Below are 17872 nucleotides of genomic sequence, written 5' to 3'. Positions count from 1 at the left end.
GAGAAGCATATTTTAAGTATAAAATAAATGATTGCATGCCTTTAAAGACAAGAAAGTAAAAGCACGATAAACTCTGACTTTGACACACTTAAAATATAAAAATTAACATAATGTGATTTACACACTTCTCTTTAACTCTTTCAGTACTTTCTCAGCCCCTTTCCCATTACACCTGCGTCCCCGCTCCTGACCCGCGCGGTGTACACACCCCTGTTCACACGGGGGAGGGGGACCCGGGCGGTGAGGACCAGGGGCGCGGACACTCACCTGCTCCCTGCGGGCGAGGAGAATAGTCGAAGCGGGCCCGCCAGCGCACCCGTCCCCTCCTGCCCAGCCAGCCGGGGCCCCAGCTCTGTAAGGTCCACACACACCCCGGCAGGAAGCGGGCGCAGGCAGTGGGAAACCGGCGTAACTTCAGACAGCGGGCGGGGAGCGTCCTCCTCCCGCGGACACGCAGGCAGCGCTGTCCTGGAGCCTCCATGGCGCCGCCCGCTCAGTCCTGAGGAAAACAAGCTCCGCCCCCAGGGAAGACGCTGGCTGCTGACGCGGCTGCGTATGCACACCGCCACCTAAGACACGCTGGCTTCGCGCGCCCCCTGCAGGTCCTCGAGGGCGGTGCAGGATACTCAGAACTCACTGTAGAACACATGACCCCTCCCAGCCAGGATGCTAAATCACTGGAAATCTCAGTGCCCTGGCCTCTTTGTTGATGGCACTGGCGATGCGCTCATCCAGCCATGCCTGCTCTCTTGCCTGGCACATGCCTCAGTCTTTGGAATCCCGCCTGAATCAGATTCTGTTCTGGAGGAAGGACAGGTGCAGAAGAATCTCAAAATTCCAAACTTAGAAGATGATCAGGAACCCAAACTCAACTCTGTCAACTCCCTGGGGTCCCCTGAGGAGTGTGGTTTTCTCAGACCATCTGCCCTGTGTCAGGAGCAGACCAAGCCTCAGGTAGCTTAGAGAGACTATCATGCAGCACATGCTTTGGACGGTTCTCAGTTCTGACCTGCATGATCTTGAGACCCTTTTGTAACTCCTAACACTGTTTTCTCATACCTATAGTGATGGTTATTGACGACTGAGTTAATCCTCTTACAATGCTGAGGTGCTATTGTTCCTTGGAAAACAGAATATTTTGAAGGGATCAACTTTTTATCACTTCCCCCTAATTATGTTTTTAAAATTAGAAATGTTTCAGGGAGCACTCAGGTCCTCCTCTTGCACCAGTTCCTGATGTTGGCAGTTTCTGCTCTGAGCTCCTGATCCTGATCCTTCCGGTGGTCTATGGTGATGCCAGTGTGTGCATGCTCTTCCATGTGCACCGGTGTGGAAAGGAGACAGACCTTCCCCTACATGAGGCTGCAACATTCTTACACTCAAAGCAGGCACAATGAAGAATCAGCTAGAGCCCCCGGTACCAGCTGTCCCAGGTAGAAACATCACCTTCACCACAGTGTTCCTGTGCTCCTATCAGGCCTTCACTACTCCCAGCAGGCCATGCATGAGCAGTGTGACAGGTGACTGCCTGTCCCAGCACAGCATGGTGGTGATGATCCCACCTTATCTGTTTGTCTTTGGAGTGTCCCCACACCTCTCTGAGCTTCACTTTGCTCTTCTCACAGGCAGGCTTGTACAGGCATGAACCTCACAGTGTTATGATAGGTAGTCATGGTAGCTGCTCACCCAGTGGCAGGCTCTGCCGAGAAGGCTGCTGGGAGTGCTGTGTGTCTTCACACTTGTCCTTCACTCTCCCCAATGAAAACACTCTTGGCCTTATCCTTCCCTGGCCTGTGGCCTTTCTGTGTTTGCAAAAGAACATGGAAACAATCTGTTTGCAAAGAAGTTTTGAGGTTCTGTCCATCTGGTCCAGGAAATGCTGACTCTGCTAGATGTGCTGTTGGGTGGGCTCTCATGGGAGAGGCTTGGGCAGGACTTCCCTTGGCAATAAGCTGCCCCACCCAGGCCTTCCCATGATCTAGACTCCTGGGACCAGGGTGCAAATCCCCAGCTCCCCACTTGTCAACAATGTGACCTGGGCAACTTTCTCAAACCCAAGCTTTGTCCACCCAATGTCATCAGAGATGGGGGATAACAGGATGTCCTGCACAGAGTGTCTGTGCAGATTAAGTGAGGTAGAACAGACAGAACAGTGGTGGGGCCTGGCCCATTGGTTGGCAGAAGGGAGCTCACCTTGTGCAGCAATTTCCTCGGGTCACCCAGCAATCTGCCCAGAGGCTTAGCCACTCCATTACTATCATGTGTCTGAAGTCCACTTAACCACATGGGAGAGAAACAAACACATATTCTGAGTGTAGCTGCCACAGGGAAAAGTGTATCTGAGCGGGGAGTAATACAAGAGGGTGATCAGGATGGTGGAAGATGCCCCCTGAGGTTGAGCAGACTGGAGCTGCCCTCCAGAGCCTGGGGTTAGTGAGGATGGGCTTGTAGAAATGCCTCTCTCCTTTAACCATCAATGCTAGGTCCTGTGGGTACTGAGTCCCACAATCGGTGTGCTGCTAGTGCCCTCAGCACAGAGAAAAACCCAGGGGTTCCCACAAGGCTTCGGCCATGTCCTCTGCTTCCTGAACTCCCATTCTGGTGACCCCACCTGGGATGCAGAGATGAGGTGAGGCAGGGGCTTTTGCTGTCAACACCACTGCTCTACCCTGGGAATCTGACACACAGTAGGTGCTCGGTAAGTCATTGTTGAATGAACAGCAATACTGGGCCAAGTTTCTGTGGGTGTCTGTGCCCCCAGATCAGGGACCCCTCAGGGCCCACCTCACAAGTGACATGAAAATAATAATGCCACCAGGAGCAATAACAGTTCCTCAGAATAAGTGGGCTTTTCCAAGCACTCTCCACCTGTTGCAAAGGCCTCCCTGCAGGGAAGTGGGCTGTCAGGGGCAACACTGCACTCTCCACTGTAACAAGGAGAAAGCCAAGGGCCACAGAGAGGAGTGCCTTTCCAGTGTCACTGCTCACTTTCCCACCTTTTGGGAGACTGGGAGGCTTTTCTACTACATTCTGGCTCTGAAGCCCCAATACTGTTTGGACATGCCTCCCTCCCTGGAGCAGGGAACCACTAAGTGACCTGTCACTTGTCACCAAGCAGACAGGCTCATTTCAGCTCATTGTGCCACCTGCAGGTTGTACTAGTAGCAGGATCCTCTGGGAGACATCACACTCTCCCAACCTGAAAACAGGTGAACAGCTCACAGGTTTCCTGGAGAGGATGGTCACATGGCCTTGATCTGGCCAATCAGCATTTTCCATCCTCCCTGGCCACTGTGATTGGCTCAGGGCTGGGCACCAGCCCAATCAGGCTCCACGGAGGTCAGGCCTAGTTACTGGAATCCTGGGAGCAGAGAAGTTCTATTTCAGTTGGGAGTTGAGGGGTGATGATGTCAGCCTGTTGCAGTTGGTGACTATCTTGCTCTCATAAAGGCAGAGCCATGTGAAGATGACACCAGTGGCAGAGCCCAGAGGTGGGGAAGGATGACTTCTGCTGATGTCACTGAGCACCAGTTACAGCCCTGCCTGAAGCAATCTCCCTGTGGATGTCTCAGTTAGGTAAGTCATTCTCTCCTGCCCTGTTTGCTTCTTTAAGCCACTTTGGTTTTCTGTCACTGGTTTTAAGAAAAAGTTTGACTATTCCTTCAAGCTGGCTAAATGGAGACCCTGGAACTGCAACAGTGTGGTGACAGGCAACAATGTGGCTAATAGACTCCAGAGGCCTCTGTTCAAACAGGGGATTGTAAATGACAAGGGAGAGTACACATGGCCTCAGTGAACAGATTTGCTAGTGGTAGCTCGCAGTTCCTGGATATTAGAGTGCATGCACTCAGCCAAGTCTCAGCTCTGCTCTCACACCTGCTAACTCATACATCTCCTCTCCCACCTGCCCGGCCTAGGGGGGCTGGACACCCCCGGGCACCTGAAACAGCCCAGGGCTTTGTGTTTTAATTTACACAGGTTGCCCCCACTTCTGAGGGTGAGGGTGACTGGGTTCCAGTTTACAGAGAAAACAGACTAGACGGTCTCACTGGTGAGCTGTGGGGGTGGGATCCCAATCTACCATCTGACCTATGACTTCAGAGTGGACAGCCTCCCCACAGCCAGGATGCTTGCTAAGCCTACGGGCTCAGGAGTCCTGCTCCCTCCAGCACCCCTCCTGGAGGTGAGAGTGGGGGGTGGCTCTTCCCTATACAACATTCACCCCTGCAGGGGCACACGTGTGACCTCACAGTCTGTCATCCCTTCCTTATGACCTGGACCTCCTTGGCAGGGCATGAGAGGTGACTTGATGTGTGAGAACTGCAGTTCATGGGTGCATACGTGGGCAGGTGCACCATGACTGAGAGGACAGCACCCCAATTTAAGCCCTCTCCATGCTCAGATGATTACATCCTGGAATTGAGGGGTTCCCAGGGGTCAGGTGGCCAATTCTGGCCTTAGGGGCAAATTCTTATCACCCAGGGGGCTAATTTTTAAATTAAATTACACATTTACAATTCAATAGTCAAGCCCCCTTCTCAGCAGCCTTGTAGCCTCTCAGCTTTTACCCCTCGTTGTGACCATGTTCTTAGCTTCAAATTGAGTGCCATTATGGACATGAACATGTCCCTGTCATGTGTCACCTTCAGAGTAAGGGGCCACCCAAAACTCCCCTCCCTTCCCCTTGTCGATACCTCCACACAGGGAGTAGGGCCCTTTCGATGCAGTTGTGCAAATGTGTCAGCTAAGGGTTTAGAATGACCAGGCTAGGAGGGGTCTGCCCCACATAGCAGGGCAGGTGGGCTGGCAGGGGGTGATGGTTCACTTGTAAAACTCAGCTGGTGTCAGGCAGCGACAACAGACTGGCAGCCAAGGGCTCAGCTGGTGCAGAGTAAGCGGATTAAATGTGTTCACCCAGACGCCTCGGGGATGGCAGCCCTAGAGTAAGACTACAAGTGAGGAAGGTGGAGGGTCCCCAGTGCCTGGACCTCCACCTTCTAAAAATCAGGACTGAGATATGGCTTTGAAATCAGAACACTGGGGTTCAAAGCTTCCCCCACCACTTGGTCAATAATTCAAAGCAAATGAGCCTCAGTTTTCTCATGTGTAAAATCGGAACATTGAAGCCTCTCCCTCTGAGTGTGTGGAGGGAAGTAAATGCGGTGACAGCAGAGCACAGGAGATGTCTGGGCTGAGCCTGCACACAGGCAGGCTGTTGTTGCTGCCATGGCCACCGTCTTCCAGGGCAGGGTCTGCACACTCTCCCTGTGAAGGTCCAGACAGTAAACATTCTAGGCTTTGAGGGACCTACAGTCCCTGTTACAACTACCACCCTCTGCTGTTGGAGGACAAAGGCAGCTCCTGCAGTATGTAATCCAGGCTCGCACCCCCGCTTCCTGGGATAAGTATTCCTGAGATACAATTGTCACATAACTTTGTTGGCTTTAGGTGTGCAGCATAATGACTTGTTACATGTGCATATTGTGAAATGATCACTGCATTAAGTTTACTTGACGTCTGTCTTCAGTCTTCACCCATAGTCACACACTATTTTCCTTGTGATCAGAAATTTTAAGAGGTACTCTCTTAACAACTATCAAATGCACAGCGCAGTATTGTTAACTACAGTCACCTTGCAGTACATTATTTCCCCAGGACTTGTTTATCTTCTAACTGGAAGTTTGTACATTTTGATTATCTTCCCGAATTTCAATCACCCCCTGACTCACCTCTGGCAACCACCAACCTGATCTCTGTTTCTATGGGTTTCGGTTTATTTTGTAGATTCCACATATAAATGAGATCATAGGTATTTGTCTTTCTCTGTCTTATTTATTTCACTTAGCATAATACCCTGAAGTTCCATCCAAGTTGTCACAAATCGCAGGATTTCATTTTTTTAATGTCTGAATAAGATTCCATTATATATACATATATATGTGTCACGTTTTCTGTATCCATTCATCTGTTGATGGACACTTAGGTTGTTTACATATCTTGGTTATTGTAAATAATGATACAGTGAACGTGAGGGTGCAGTTGTCTCAATGACATAGTAATTTCATTTGCTTTGGATATATTCCCAGCAGTGGACTTGCTGGATCATACGGAAGTTCTAATTTTAAATTTTGGGGGAGTCTTCTTACTCTTTTCCAGAGTGATGGCACCAATTTACATTCCCACCAACATTGCAGAAGTTTCCCTTTTCTTCACATCACCACCATCACTTGTTATCTCTTGTATTTTGATGACACCCACCCTGACAGGTGGGAGGGGATATCTCATTGTGGTTTTGATTTGCATTTCCCTGATGGTGAGTGATGTTGAGCACCTTTTCATGTACCTGTTAGACATCTGTGTGCCTTCTTTGGAAAAATGTCTATTCAGTTCCTCTGCCTACTTTTTAAATCAGATTGCTTGTTTTTTTGCTGTTGAATTGTAAGAGTTATTTATATGTTTTGGGTGTTAACCCCTTATCAGATACATAGTATGAAAGTACTTTCTCCCCTTCTGTCTGTTACCCTAACCTCTGCTTTCTGGATGACAGGGGTCCAGGCACTTGGGAATCTCTGCTTCTCACATGTTTCCAATGGTGGGTGGGTGAGGGCTGTGTTGTGATAAAACTGTGCACAACCGTGGGTCACTACCCCTTCTTTTAGAAGGTGGGCTCTGAAGAGTGCAGTGTGGGCAGGGATGTTTCCCTGAAGTCATCATTTGGATGGTCATGTGCCCTGGAACTCACATCTTCTAGCCCGGATGTGATGGGGGAATTTGCAAAGGGAGGACCTTGCAGCTAAGAGACTGACCAGGTGTTCTTGTGTCTTGTTGGAAGCACCTGGAAAAAAAGTTGTGTGGAACAGGGACTCCTCCAGGTCACAAGGCTCAGTTCAGGCTTCTGGGATGCAGAGACCTGCTCTGAGCCACTCACTGAGGAGCGAAGGGCCTCAGGCAGGAGGGAGGGGTTGCTGGATTTCACTTGCCCTGTTTGTCAAGTATCAGCTCTGGTGATGTGTGGCACATGGGCTTAGCTTTGGGCATGTAAGAGGAGAGGTTCCTGGGGAAGGGCTGGCTTTTTCCTCTGCTTGAGGTCCTACTGTGTGCCAAGCACAGCAGTCCTCTGAGTCAGAGCTGGAAAGCCAGGCACAGAGAGGTCAGGGAGTTTCCAGTTCACACAACATTAGGGGCATCATTAGGGTCTGATGCAGACCTGACGCCCAGCCTACATTCTCTCTCCTTTCCCAGGACCATCATGATCCCACATGTCAGCATCACCCAGAGAGGCCCAGGTATGGGCGCTGGGACCTTTCCTGCCTAACATGCCAGGAGCCTTAAGAGGGAGGACAAGACACTTCCTGAGTCCATGATGCCCAGAGGCTGCTCTCAGCGAGAGGCCCAGCACACACTCTTGGATGAATCCTAGCTCTGTCCTGAGTCACTCTGTCCTCCCTGCCTCAGTCCTTCTGCCCACATGGGGCTGGAAACAGCAGCCACTTCACAAAGGTCTAAGGAAACTCCAGGATCCTGGAAGCAGCGCCTTCACACAGGGAGCATGGTGGGGTCAGCCTCCATTGTCTCCTTAACTTTTCCTCACCTCTTTGCTGGATGAGGAGTCCTAGCGGGGCCCTGGCTTGTCCCAATTCTCACCCCAGATCAGGGTCCAGCAGGGGGTGGTGTCCAGGCTGGACTCTGTCCTGTGCCCCTTCTGGGCACCCTCATTCCCCACACCTTGGCTGCCTGGACACTGTCTTCCAGGGGCCACTCTGTGCCTCCCACACCTACCTAGAATCCACCCACCCTGGGTTACTCCATCGCCCTCTGGCCCTTGGACACACACCTCCGTGTTGAGTGGAAATGAGGTGACGGACATGCTGGTCCTCCTGGACAGTCTGGGGGAGCCTGATATCCCCATCCTGCCCACCGCCCCAAGACCCCAAGTTGGGGAGAGGGTGTGTCTCCATTCATACTCTGATTTGCTCAGATTCTTAGCACCTACTTTGCTGGGTGGATATGGGGGCAGAGGGATGATGTAAAAGCAGGAGACCTGGACAGCAGAGCATGAGAAGGGGGCTAGCCCAGGCTGGTCTCATAACCTCCTTAGCCTTGGCTTTCTCATCTTTAAAGTGGGACAGACTATTGTGAGGTGAGCAGGATCCTGACCCATAGCCAGGCACTGTCCTACACGCATAAGAGATCACTGACTCCTCATGAAAACCTGTGGGGCAGGGACAGGCGTTATCACCCATTTCTGCAGAAGTAACTGAGGCACAGAGAGAACAGGGGAGGTGACCACCCCAGATTACAGAGCCCAGGCCATCTGTTTCCAGTGTCCAGGCTCATGGTCAGTGCCCACTCTGGGTTTCCTTCCTCCCTTCACCCTCCACTGGGACCCATGGCTGCAGCCTCATCTCAGTGTGATTGTTCATGGGGAGCAAGATGGGGGCTCTGAGGGCCCGTTTCTCCGAGCACTGCTTTCCCAGAAGGCTCAAGGGGTTGACTGTATTCACTACAGGACACCCAGGCCTGGGCCCAGGCCAGCCACACTGCAAGGCCTGAATCAATGATTGTTGAGTGAATACCTGAACCTCTGCATGTACCTGCATGTTGCTCCCATTTCCTCATCTCCACAGCTGGCTACCCGACCAACACCTCGTGTCATCAGGCCTCTGCCAGGGACAGTCAAGGGGACCAGAGCTGCTCATCTGGGGACAGGGAGCCTCAGGGGCCCTGTGTCTGTCCCAAGCATCTCCTGGGCCAATTCACAGGGAAGCCCAGCCAGCTTCCAGGAACAGCAATCAGGTCCCAATCCCAGGGGTGTATAGTAGGTCTTGAGGGGTGTTTCCTGAGACTGACTTTGTGTATGAAGGGGTCCTGGGGGTCAGGCTGCTTTCAACCTCCATTCCAGGCCCACACCCCTGCTGGCAGCATTGAGCTAGTAATAAAGGACACAGGCCGTGGGGCCAAGGCTATAGCAGGGTTCTGCTCCCTCTCTGTGGCTCAGTGTCCTCATCTGTAACAGAGAACAAGTAACAGGGCCAAGGGAGGGCTCACTGAGACCCTCCTCTGTAGCTTTGGTTAGACACTGCCCTCTCTCTGCTCAGTGTCCTTCTCTGTAATAGAGAACTAGTAACATTTTTCTTAGCCCCTTTTGGCCCCATTTTTCTGAGTCTCTTTCCACATTGGGCCCAGGGCTTTCACAGAGATCACAGACTTGGGAGGTAATCAGAGTGTGGTCTCAGCCCTAGTGGTCCCAACTGAGGCCAGAGGAACTTCAGGAGGGGTGGGAATCCAGAAGTGCTTCATGGAGGGGTTGAGATCTGAGCTGTGTCCCCAAGGATGAGCTGTCATCCAGCTGAGGCCTGGCACTGAGCAGGACCCATGTACATGGTGAATGAGGGTGTGAATGAATGGATGGGCACCCCTCTAACAGAGAGTGAGGGGGGAAGTCCCCCAGGCCAAAGCAGGAAACACAGGGCACCCTGGGGGAGCAGAGGGTGGGGCTGCAGTGTGATGCCTGCCTCACCCTTTATGGGTGTCTTGCCCCCACTTTAGCCTGTGTTCTGGTGGATTGGGAGCCCTTGCCTCTCCTCTGCTACAGTATCCTGCTCTTCATTCCCAGCAACACCCGCCTGTGTCACCTCAGTGTCCCCAAGTGGACCTGGACCTTTCTTGTGGGAGATTGTGAAGAGGGATTTGGTGTGCAGCCCAAGACTGAAGTGGGAGGGAGATAATAGGGACCTCCAGAGGGGATCATGGGCTGGGGGAAATCGGAGGGGTGGGGAAGGAAGAGACTCAGGGCTGAAGGATCCTGCTAGTGGTGGCTCCTTCACAAGGGGCTTCACAGGGAGGAAGCATTCATGGGGTAAAGGCAGAGCTCAGTTTGGGGCTCGCTGACATGGAACAGCTCATCACAGAGACGTCCAGAGGAGCTGGATATAGGGAACAAAGGTGCCACTGATATCAGGGTCAGAGCCTGAGACCCAGATGAGGTGGGGTGGTGGTGCAGGGGAAGGGGGTGAGGATGTCAAGATGTTCATTCATTGGGGTCCTCAGGGTGGGGACCTTCATGTTCATTTCACAGCCACCTGATGCCTGACAGAGCTAGGCTTAGGGAGGTCACTGAGTAGACACGTGCTGACAACCTAGATTCTCCTGTTTTCACATAAAGTCCCTGGTGTGAAGCCAGGTGGCACTCTTTAGAGTCATACACCCTCACCCCTGGGCTCTCTGTGTGCCTAGAGCCCAGTGGCACCTTACCTCCCACTCCCCACTGCAGGACCCTTTGCACACCTGCATTTCCACAAGCTATAAAACATCTTCTCTTGCTGTGTGTTTACCCTATGAAAACTCATTGCCCCAGGAAGAGAGGCCTCACATCCTGCCCTTATTAAAGTGGTAAAGCCTGTTGTTCAGAGAAGCCCCTGACAGATCTCACAACCAACCAGGTACCTGTGCATGAATTGATCATGCAGCCCCCTCCTCCTTGTGTGAACAGCACCCCCCCAATAACAGACCCCACACACTCAACCTTGGCGCTCGTGTAGGCACCTCTTGCCTGTGTGGCCTGATGTTGCCTATAGCAGTCTCCCTATTAAACTTTCCTAGACCCTTCTCAGACGCTGGTAATTCTTTACCAACCCAAGTAACTAGCCCGCCATTGTGCCCACAACACCTGAAACAGAATTGGCTAAATTATGCAGATTGATGATGCAGTTTAATTTGCTTTAAAGGTGAAATCAAGGTTTACAAATAAAAGCAACATACGTACTCAAGGCAGGACTAAGAACTCACACGGATAACTAAGACCCTCCACGCGCATCCCACTGTGGCCTCAGGGCCTTTGCACTGGCTGCTCTTTCAGCCAGGATCTCTCTCCACCTGCTTCTTGAACACCTCCAGGAATCTGCTCAAATGTCCTCCCTGACCTTATTTTTCTCCATGGAACATATCACCTCCGGACATTGTGTATATTATACTTAATTTTCTCTGTGTCCCCCACCAGGCTGACTGCTGCATGAGAATGGACACCTGCCTGCTTCACTACCTGCTGTGCCCGGTATATGGAACCCGCCCAACACACAGTAGGACCTCAGCGAATGTGTGACGGGTGTGTGATCACTGTAGGCCACAGACAAAGGTCTTCCCAGCAGTGATGGTAAGAGTCATTCATTCTCTACTTACTGAGCCCTACTGTGCACTGGATACTGACCTGGGTGGGAGGCATGCAGTGGATGAGACACAGTGAGCACACACAGCATGTTAGGAGGGACACGTGCTCTGGAGAGCACACAGGGCTGGGGGAGTGCAGGAGTGGAGGGGAAGAGGGCCAGGTGGAGACAGTGGTGGCAGAAGAGACAGAGAGGTGGGGCCCAGGTCGTGCAGGGCTTGATGGCTCCTGTGAGGGCTTTTCCTCAGGGCAGCGGAACCATGGCTGGGCGTGGAGCAGGGGCCCGGTTCCTGAATGCTAAGCAGGAGATGGAGCAGTTGTCTGCTTTGGAGATGTGCGTGGAGGAGGCTGTCCCTGTAGACTGTGCAGGCAAGGAAGGCTCCTCTGAGGGGGTGACATCTGAGCTGAGCCCTTGTATGGACCATGTTTCCACCTTCTGTAGACTGGATGCTTTCGTCTGCCCTGCAGGCCTATGCAGGACACACCCTGTTCTCAGTCACCTGGGCTTGGCCTCCTGCCTCCATTATGGGCCTTCCCACCCCAGAAGGAGTCCTTCTAGATCTAACGCACTACCCCTTCACTGGACTTGGACTCACACTGAGCCACTGTCCACCTGCCCAACTCACCCAGAGTCAAGTCCAGACACTTGGGGGAGCCCCTCCACCCCAGAGCCCATAAACTTACTCAAATGGCCAGTCCTCAGCCTGCTCACATGCCTCACCCTCCCCTCCTGCAGAAACCCTGTGACAGATCCTGTCCACAGCACCCTGCTCCTCCGATCCTGACCCCAGGCTTTCCCATGGGGTGTGACCCCGCATGGGTGCAGTCCCCTCCTCCAGTCTGGTGAGTAGAAACTACCTTTTCTTTTTTCTTTTGTTAATATGTTTATTTTTTAATTTTTATTTTATTGAGTTATAGTCAGTTTGCATTGTTGTGTCAATTTCCAGCATAGAGCATAATTTTGTCAATTGTGTTTACTCTTTCAAGAAACCATCTCTTGGCTTGATTTTTTCAAATGTTTCTAATATCTCTATTTTATTTATTTCCTCCCTGATCTTTATTATTTCCTTCCTTCTGCTTACTTTTGTTATTTTTTGCTCTTCTTTTTCTAATTCTTTTAGGTGGTAAGTTTGATTGTTTATTGCAGTTTTTCCTCTTTTTTGAGGTAGACCTGATTCTCTCTCTATAAACTTCCCTCTAAGCACTGCCTTTTCTGGATCCCATAGGTTCTGTGTGGTTGTGTTTTCATCATCTTTTGTCTCACTGTGTTTTTTTATTTCTTCTTTGATTTCATCATCCACCCATTTTTTTTTTAAGTATTATGTTGTTTAATCTCCATGCTGTCATTTATTTCTCCTTTATTTTTCTGTAGTTAATTTCTACTTTTATGGTATTTTGTTCAGAAAAAGTTGCTTCAAATATTTTCTATCTTCTTCAAATTGTTAATGCTTCTTTTGTGCCAAAGTATATGATCTATCCTAGAAAATGTGGTACGTGCGCTTGGGAAGAATGTATATTCTATTTTAGGGAAATATAATGTTCTGAAAATATTAACCAAGACAAATTGTTCTATTTTATCATTTAATTTCTATTTTGTCTTATTAATTTTATGTAAGGAAGATCTGTCCAGTGATGTTAATGGATAGTTAAAGTCTTCTACCATGACTGTATTCCGATCAAATTTTCCCTTTTTATCTGTTATGTATTTAGGTGCTCCTATGTTGGGTTCATATATGTTAATGAGTGTAATATCTTCATCTATGACTCCTTTAATCATTATAAAATGTCCTTCTTAATCTTTCTTTATAATCTTTGTTTTAAAGTCTGTTTTATTTGAAATCACTGTTGATATTCCTGCTTTCTTGTCATTTCCATTTTTGTGGAATATCTTTTTCAATCCTCTCACTTTCAATCTATGTGTGTCCTTCTCCCTAACGTGGGTCTCTTGTATACAGTGTATTGTAGATACTTGCTTTATTATCCACTCTGCACTCTATATCCTTTGATTAAAGCATTTAGTCCATTGACGTTTATAATAATTATTGATAGATATGTGTTTATTATATTTTGAACTTTGTTTTGCAGTTGATTTTGTATTTCCTCTTTGTTCCTTTCATTTTCTTTTTGTGGTTTGATAATTTTCCTTTTTATTATCTTGGTGTCTTCTTAGTTTTGTGACTCTATTGTAACTTTTTGGCTTGTGGTTACCCTACTTTTTACATATATTAACCCATTACTGTATCTGTTTGTTTTAAACAGATAGTAATATAAGCTCAAACTCATCCTACCAAGAACAAAAGAGAGAGAGAGAGAGAGAGAGAGAGAAACCTGTACATTTTCTTGTTCACCTCCCCCACCCTTAATGATTTAGATGTCCTCTTTTATGATTTCATGTTTATTCTGTTGTAATTCATTGTAGCAATCACCTTTCCAATCATGGTTTTCTCCTTTTTGTAGCATCCTGCTTCTTTTCTGTTTAGAGTAGGTCTTTCAATATTTCCTTTAGCATAGGTTTAGTGTTGCTAAATTCTTTTAGTTTTTGCTTGTCTGTGAAGTTCTTTATCTCTCCTTCTATTCTAAAGGATAGCCTTGCTGGATAAAGTATCGTAGGCTGCATCATTTTTTCATTCAGGACTTTGAATATTCCTTGCCCCTCCCTTCTGGCCTGTACTGTTTGTGTAGAGAAATCAGCTGAAAATCTTATGGGGGTTCCCTTGTATCTCATTCTTTTTTTTTCTCTTGCTGCCTTTAGAATCATTTCCTATTCTCAACCCTGGTCATCCTAATTGTAATATGTCTTGGTGTGGGTCTGTTTGGGACCTCCTTGTTTGGGATGCTCTGTGCTTCCTGTACTTGGATATCTGATTCCTTCTTTAGGTTTGGAAGTTTTCAGTCATGATTTCTTCAAATACCTTTTCAATGCCCTTTGTTCTTTCTTCTCCTTCTGGGACCCCCATTATGAGTAGGTTGGCATGCTTTATGTTATTCCATAGGTCCCTTATATTGCTTTCATTGGTTTTTATTTGTTTTCTCTCAGCTGTTCTGTTGTCCTGTCTTCTAAGTCACATATTCATTCCTCTCAATTATCTAGCCTACATTTTACAGCCTTTAGCTCAACTCTCATCTCAGCAAATGAGTTTTCCAATTTTCACTGGCTCCTCTTTAGAGTTTCAATTTCGTTTTTTGACATATTCTCTGTCTCTATAGACAATCTCTTTTAGTTTCTTCAGTACTTTGATCACTCCTTTCTTGAAATCATCTAGTAGACTATCAATGTCTATTTCATTGATTGTTCTTTCAGGGGATTTATCTTGTTCTTTTAATTGAGAGAGGTGGCTCTGCTTCTTCATCTTGCTTATATCTCTCTGGCGCTATGGCTTATGGAGTATCAGTTATCTACTGTCGTCCTTTAGGAGTTTATTTATTTATATAAAGTGGATGCAGAAATAAAACTAAGCACAAAGAAATTAGTTTTAAAAGCAGTATAATCAATAACAGAAGAACATATTGAAACAAGATAACAATTGAGTTGGGATGAATTTTTAAAACATTAAAGGAAGAAAAGTATTTGAGAACAGAGTATCATCATAACAGAAGAACAAAACAAAGATAAAAATGAAATTGGACAAATTGAAAGATAATAATATTAGTATTTTAAAAGAAAATTTTAAAAGGGATTAAAAATAGAAATATAAAAATTATTTAAGAATTAACATTTAAAAAGTAAAAGAAAATGGAACAGAAAAAGAAGAGAGGATGTTCCCGTGGAGATTGTGTGCCCTTAATAATTTTATCAAGAGTTCTTTCTTAAATAAGTGTGGTTGCCAAGTCTTACTTCTGTGCCTTTTGTCTGTTATCCCTTTGGTTACGGATGTGGCCGTTAACCTGTTAACCAGAGCCTACCCTGGCTATTGAATGGGGACTCCTATTTGTTTTGTGGTTGTCACAGCTCCTGCCTCTGCCTTGTTTCATGAACTCAGCTCATTGGTTCCAGAGACCCTCTGGTCACACCCTTGGTTTGTGCTGCTCCCAGTGCCTGTAGGTAGACATGTCACATCTCCTCCCAATGCTGCATCTTGGTGCTGCTCTCCTGCATGGTAGGTGGGCAGGGTGTGCCCCTTCCCATTGCGGTGTCCAGGTGCAGCAGTCCTGCACAGTAGTTGGGTTGGTTGCTCCCCTGTTCAGTGCTACTCCCCACTCCACATCTGTTCCACACTCTGTAGGTGGGCTTGAGGCAAATGGCCACACCAGCCCTAGTCCCTGCTCTTTGCCAGAACTCTGCTCCTTGTTCATTTGTCTTAGAGGTGTGAGTTCATAGACGCACCAGGACAGAACCTTCCTATATGTCTGGGGATGTAAACAAGTCTCAGTCCAACCTATGAGGCTGCAGAACTGCCAGGTACATATTCAGGTTTCAACCCTGCCTCTGCCTGGGTGGGTATGATGGCTGTGGCTGAGCCTCATCTCTCTTCTTCTGAGAAATCACCAGTTATGTTGCTGTGGGTCAGCAGAGACAAAGGACAAAACTCCCCTTCCCTCAGGCAAGCCAGCAATATTGCTTTGCTTTATTTTTTTTTTATTTTATGGGGGGCCCAGGCTGTTCTGATCTGTATACAATCCAAGCAGTTGTCCACAGCACACTGTAGTCCCCCAGGGTTACCTCTGTACAGTCAACCAGAGTCTGCCTGGATCCAGCAGCCTGTCCCTTCCCATCCCTGATTCACTTCTAGGTTTGGGGGTTGTTGACACACTTTGTGCCCATATAACTTAATTCTGTCAGTCAAGGGCGGTTCTGTACACATCTGAGCCTCAGAGGTTCCCTGTCCATCCTGCTGACCTCTCCATTGGAAAGGGGGATACCCAGTCAACCAGCACTATCCCTCCTTTGCTGCTCCCTCTTCAAAGGACCAACCCCAAGCCATTTTGCATTTTCTTCCTTCTTTTTTCCATTTCTCCTACCAGATTGGTGGCACATTTTGTCTTTTGAAGATGGCAATGTTTTATCAAAGTTCAGCAGATGTTCTGAGTGGATGGGTGTGTCTGTGAATGTCAGTCTTGGTGTATTTATTGGAGAGGATAAGATACAAGTATCCTTCTACTCAACTATCTTGGCCTTTCTCCAAGAATATGCACTCTTAATAATTTTGTCATAAGGTTGTTTTTAATTATGGGTGGTTGCCAAGTCTTCCTTCCATGCCTTTTGCCTGTTATCCCCTTTGTTGGTGGTGTAGCTGGTGTTCTGGTGGCCTGAGTCTGCCCTGGCTATTGAGCAGGAGCTCCTTTTTTTCCTGTGGTTGTCACACTCCTGCCCATATCCTGCTGTGAAAACTCCATTTGCTGGTTCCAGAGGCCCTGCAGTCGTGCTCCTGGTCTGTGTCCCAGCATCAGTTTGTGGGTGGTCTGCACCCCCACCAGATGCCTGGTCCCAGCACCACACTTATGCAAGGTAGTTGGCAGGTAGCTCCCCTGCCGCATTAGGTCCATGCTTCATAGGTGGACTCAGAGAAAACAGCTGCACTAGCCGTCACCCCTGCTCTGTTCCAGAACACTGCTTCTTGTCCATTTGTCTTAGAAAAGCCAATTCAGAGAGGCATCGGTGTGTAATGGTCCCCTCTGCTTGGGACTGTAAACAAATCTCAGTCCCACCTATGAGGTTGTGGAGCCCCTAGGTAGGGATTCGGCTTTTGACCCCTCCTTCACCTGGGAACCATGAACCAGAAAATATGGTAGCTATGGCTGAGCCTTGACTCTCTTCTCCCAAGAAGTCTCCAATAATGGCACTGTGGGTCTGTGGACACAAAGGCTACGGATCCCCTTCCCCCCAGGGCACACCAGCAGTGTTGCTTTGCCTTTTTTTTTTTTTTTTTGGATTTTATGGGTGACCCAGGCTGTTCTAATCTTTATACTCTCCCAGCCATGGAACACAGAACATTGTAGTCCCCCAAGGTTTCCTCTGTACAGTCAGCCCGAATCCTCTGCTCGACTCAGACAGCCTGTCCCATCCCACCTCTGCTGGTTCACGTCTAGGGCTGGGGATCATTGGGACTCTTTGTGCCCAATTAGTTCTGTCAGTCAAAGGCTATTCTGTACAGATACGAGCCGCAGATGTTCCCTCTCCATCTTGCTGAACTCGCCATTGGAGTTGGGTAGACCCAGTGTATTAATGCTATTACTACTTTGCAGCTCCCTCCTCATTGGAATGGTCCTGAACTATGTTCCTTTTTCTTCTTTTCTCCTACCAGATTTGTGGAAAATTTTATCTTTTGAAGAAGGCAATATTCTGTCAAATTTCAGCAGGTGTTCTGGGTGGTGGGTGTGTCTGTGGATGTCACTCTTGGTGAATTTGTGGGAGAGGGTGAGCTCTGAGCATCTTTTTTACTCCACCATCTTTCCTCCTCCTTCACTTTTTCTTTTGATTGGAACACTTAGTCCATTGACATTTATAGTAGTTATTTTATAGATGTGGTTTTATTGCCATTTTGAAATTTGTTTTCCAGTTGATTTGGTATTTCTTATTTGTTTCTTTCTTTCAATTTTTTTTTCATTTTTGTCATATGATAAATTTCTTTTCTATAAGCTTGGTTTCTTTTTGGGTTTTATGACTCTTTATATACTTCTGATTTGTGGTTATCTTGTCTTTCAAGTCTGGTAACCCCTTACTTCATCTGTTTGGTTTTAGTTGATAGTCATGTAGGCTCAAGTGCATCC

At 48.1% G+C, this 17872-nt stretch overlaps 2 long non-coding RNA genes across 5 annotated transcripts in view; one reads left to right on the top strand and one right to left on the bottom strand.

Moving 5' to 3' along the window:
• The window catches only part of LOC141574621 (uncharacterized), a 69819-nt gene extending 69293 nt beyond the window's left edge, over window positions 1-526 (bottom strand). For all 4 annotated transcript variants that reach the window (XR_012501506.1, XR_012501503.1, XR_012501505.1 and 1 more), the window contains exon 1: window positions 268-526. This is a non-coding gene — a long non-coding RNA (uncharacterized LOC141574621). The remainder of the gene's footprint in view (window positions 1-267) is intronic.
• A 1554-nt stretch (window positions 527-2080) lies between these two features.
• Window positions 2081-12680, top strand: LOC141574601 (uncharacterized). The gene is made up of 3 exons (XR_012501490.1): window positions 2081-3576; window positions 11000-11152; window positions 11901-12680. It is a non-coding gene; the product is annotated as an uncharacterized LOC141574601 (long non-coding RNA).
• Window positions 12681-17872: the final 5192 nt, after the last annotated feature.

The sequence above is a fragment of the Camelus bactrianus genome, chromosome 22 (genome assembly GCF_048773025.1).
Source record: "Camelus bactrianus isolate YW-2024 breed Bactrian camel chromosome 22, ASM4877302v1, whole genome shotgun sequence".
NCBI lineage: Eukaryota > Metazoa > Chordata > Mammalia > Artiodactyla > Camelidae > Camelus > Camelus bactrianus.
This window is presented reverse-complemented; position numbering and strand designations above follow the sequence as displayed.